This window comes from Frankliniella occidentalis, unplaced genomic scaffold (assembly GCF_000697945.3).
Source record: "Frankliniella occidentalis isolate FOCC.00 unplaced genomic scaffold, Focc_3.1 Scaffold1414, whole genome shotgun sequence".
Classification (NCBI taxonomy): Eukaryota; Metazoa; Arthropoda; class Insecta; order Thysanoptera; family Thripidae; genus Frankliniella; species Frankliniella occidentalis.
In genome coordinates this window covers 19,466-23,089 of record NW_026268516.1, presented here as the reverse complement: position 1 = coordinate 23,089, position 3,624 = coordinate 19,466, and positions in this window count along the sequence as shown.

Here is a 3,624-nt window from a genome sequence, read left to right as displayed (position 1 = left end):
GGGGGGGGGTGAGTCCGCTAGCCGGCGGTGCTGATTGCGCAACGCAAGTCCGCGGCGGACCGCAAGCCGGCAGGATGCAGCAGATGGATGGATGGATGGATGGATGGATGGATGGATGGATGGATGGGGTGGTTGAGGACGGACCGTCATAATTACCCGCAATTAGTAGCGGAGGGGAGGAGCGAACAGCTCCGAAACAACACTCCTCGCTGGCCGCAAAGGGCTCTGCAGCTGTAGTACGCTGCGGCGGCGACGATGGCGGCACGTCGGAGGAGAGCGCAATGGGTTAGAAGCTGTAAAAAAACAACAACAAAAAACCGGGAAAATTCGTTTGTCAATGAGTCATTGATAAACGACCCTTCTTCTTGTATTTCTACGCATTTTCACCTCGTTTCTCACACAATAAATTTTTGAAGCACCATTCGAATTTACACAAATAAACAACATTTTTTTCTTGTAAATTTGCAAAAAGAAATGTCCAGTGAGAGTGCCAGGAGGCGACCACCGCGCCGCGGAGTCGCTGACCTATGGGTCGTTGAGCAAGGAGCGGGGCGTCCCCGCAGAGTCATCAGGATCCTCTGTATGGTCTACACGCGAAGTCCCTAACCCCACTCCACCAATGCCCAGCTCCTCAATAAAAAATATTGAAGCAAAATGCGTCATGTGGTATATGGCACACTCAAGAACACGTTTTGTCATGCGTTATCACCTGCATGCTATACATGCTAAAATATGGATGGGGGAGAGGTATGACGATGATACGGTAAGGCAAATGACCAAGAACTCGTAGCTGCTTACCTTAGCTAGGTGTTTGGGATCGTCCAAGATCTGATTTTCATAGATTTATTCGGTAAATGATAGGAGCTGGGCGCCTGCGAGACTTAGGGTAGGCCACGCCGCAGTACACGCATGCACTGCAGGCAAGATATTGCCTACCCACCAGGCGCTATGAGCTTGCGTTGGCTGAACAGATTCGTAACGGGAAATGTCAGGCGTACTTACTTTCTGGGTGACACGTGATACATTCTGATGTTTTGGAGTCGACTTCATAGGCAACTTAGGCAAACCCCCTGACCTTCGGTGGAGAGTTATCTTGTTCACGCTGCGTTTGTGATGATCACTTGGCTCTCAGCCAACTGTCGGCCGGCAACTGCAGCTGACCGGGCCTAGCCGCAGAGCAGAGTCACAAACACACACACTAAACGACGCACGTGTAGCTGCGTCAGAAAAAGACGCTGGAGACCAGCACGGACCACGCCTCCCTGCAAACGCCTCCCGACGACGGCAACTTTTGGGGCATCGATCCCGGTACAGCCGCCTCTAGTCTGCTAGGCTAGCGGACGCGCAGTGTTGTGTGTGTGTGTGGAGGGGGGGGGGGGGTAGTCTGTGCGAGTGTGCGTGCGTGTGCGTGCCACCTGCCCGTTGCGCGCAGCACGCGCTTGCGTACGAAGTGGGGCGTGAACCTAGACAAGGCGTGTCTGCCCATACCCTTCTCCTTGCTGTGGGGCCGCGGGCGGCCTGCCCGGAGCCGTTCCATATCAGTGTACCTTCTCCGGGCCGCGCTGCTATAGTGCTGCTGCATCCTTCTGTACTGGAGCCGTACTACTGTGTGGCGCTAGCGCTGTCGAGCAGCCGGTGCAGCAGAGCCTTCAGCTTTAGACAGCCGCGCACCCCGCCGGGAAAAGAGCAGCGACTTCCTTTAGACCAAATAATTAAATCACAGGCAAAATGCCGCCTTCACTGGTAAAACAAGTGTGCAATATTTGCACACCAACGTGTGCAAGTTGTGATTTTGCACGTTACATGGTGTTTAACTCAAGTTGCACACTTGTGTGGTGTGCAAATTTTAGACGTTTCGTAAACGTTTAAATTCTGCACACTTGGACGTACACGGTTCTATGCTGTCAATAGGGAACCATATGGTGTGCAGCTGCTATACGTTTCGGAAGTGTCGAAAGTTTAAACACCAATTGACGTATAACATAGTTAGACACCACAAAGTGTCGAGAAAATGCACACTTGAACTTAGACGTCAATTGACGTGCAAAATTAAACACTTGTTTTACCAGTGTTGCGAGGATTCCTAAGTCCATTTGCATTGTCCTCGATGCAACTATTTGTTTGCTACAAAAAGAGCCCCACGCGTTTTCTGGGCGTACAGTGCTGCGCTGTGCTGCGCTGCAGCTGCTCGCTCCGCGCGGCTCGGGCCGACCATTGACTCCGGCGGCGGCGGCGGCTCCAGCGGCGCGCACAACAGGTTTTGCCGCTGGACCGCTGCCGGCTGACTGGAGGCTCCAGATGCCATTCTGTCCAGTAGGCGCGCCTTGCTCACCGGCTTAGCGCGGCAGTGCACGGCTGGAGTGTAACGCCCCGGCCCTTGCCTGCTGCCTGACTGCCTCGCGGGAAATGGCGACGACAGGAACCGAACATTAGTTTGAAGTTTTTCGTGTTTGGCGTGCGCGGCAGGGTATGAGAGACCACTCCGTGGATTGCGCTCTGAGCGAATTTCAAGGAGCAACAAAACAGCAACGAGCAGCAAAAGTCCACATTTTACTTCTTTTCTTTACTACATTTTTTCAATGCAAAAACTAACTTTCGTATTCCCTCCGTTTCTGTGTTCCAGGTAGGTGATTCGTGATTCGCGCTGAATCACGCAGGAATGTGGCGGTCTTGCCCACCGCCCGCCGCATCTGCAATCACACGGCCCAGTTCGAGTGCAAGGCAACACACGCGGTACAGTACAACTATACCAACTACACACTCGTCTCCAGCGCGTTACCGCGGTGGGGCCGTTAGGGGGAGGGACTGGCGATCCGCGCCCGTTACGGAGAGGCATGCCAGGCCCAGCCAGCGGTCCAAAAGCTCTGGACCAACCGGTCTCTCCCTCCCCCCTTTTCTTCCTCAGTTTCTCTCTCTCTCTCTCTCTCTCTCTTCCCCCTCCGCTTTTCTCTCTGTGTCGCTGTTTTCTCCCTGTGTCCCTTTCCCGCTGCCGCCTTGAACTTGAACCCTCTATTCCGTATGTCGCGTACTGGAATTCCAAAGCTGCTTCGCGGCACCGCGTTTGGTTCGCGAGAAGCTGCTAGACCTCGGCCGGCAGCCCCCTCTAGCCAGAATAAAAGTGGAGGACGCTATTTGACATTATGGAAAAGGACGGCACATTTTTGAGGGTCTTTGGAAGCGGTCGCAGGTTTTACAGTGAAATGATCTGCTCTGTGAGCTGGGGAAGTCGTTATATGTAGATATTCAATTCACTCTTAATGGTTTTATTGCCTCACACCCTACCTCAAACCTCAAGTCTGAAATAAATCACAGGAACTAAAACGTTTTCTTGCGCAGGCACAGCCGTTATGCACGTCCCGAGAAGTTGACTGTGTACAGAGCGTCGTGGATATAAGTGATTCGCCCCACGGTGGTATAGAGTGCAAGATAAGCAGGGCTGTTGCGAAAGTCTTGACAGAATGCATGGAGTGGGTGTTGAGGAGCCGCAGCGCACCGGGCGGTCCGCGCGCCGGGCCCTCGCTCCAGTGACCGTGGGGGCGGGGCGGGGCGGGACAGGGCGGGGCGGGGCGAGGCGGGGCCGCTATCAGGTCCTTTCGGTCCTTTGTCTGGAGTCTGACCCTGGGA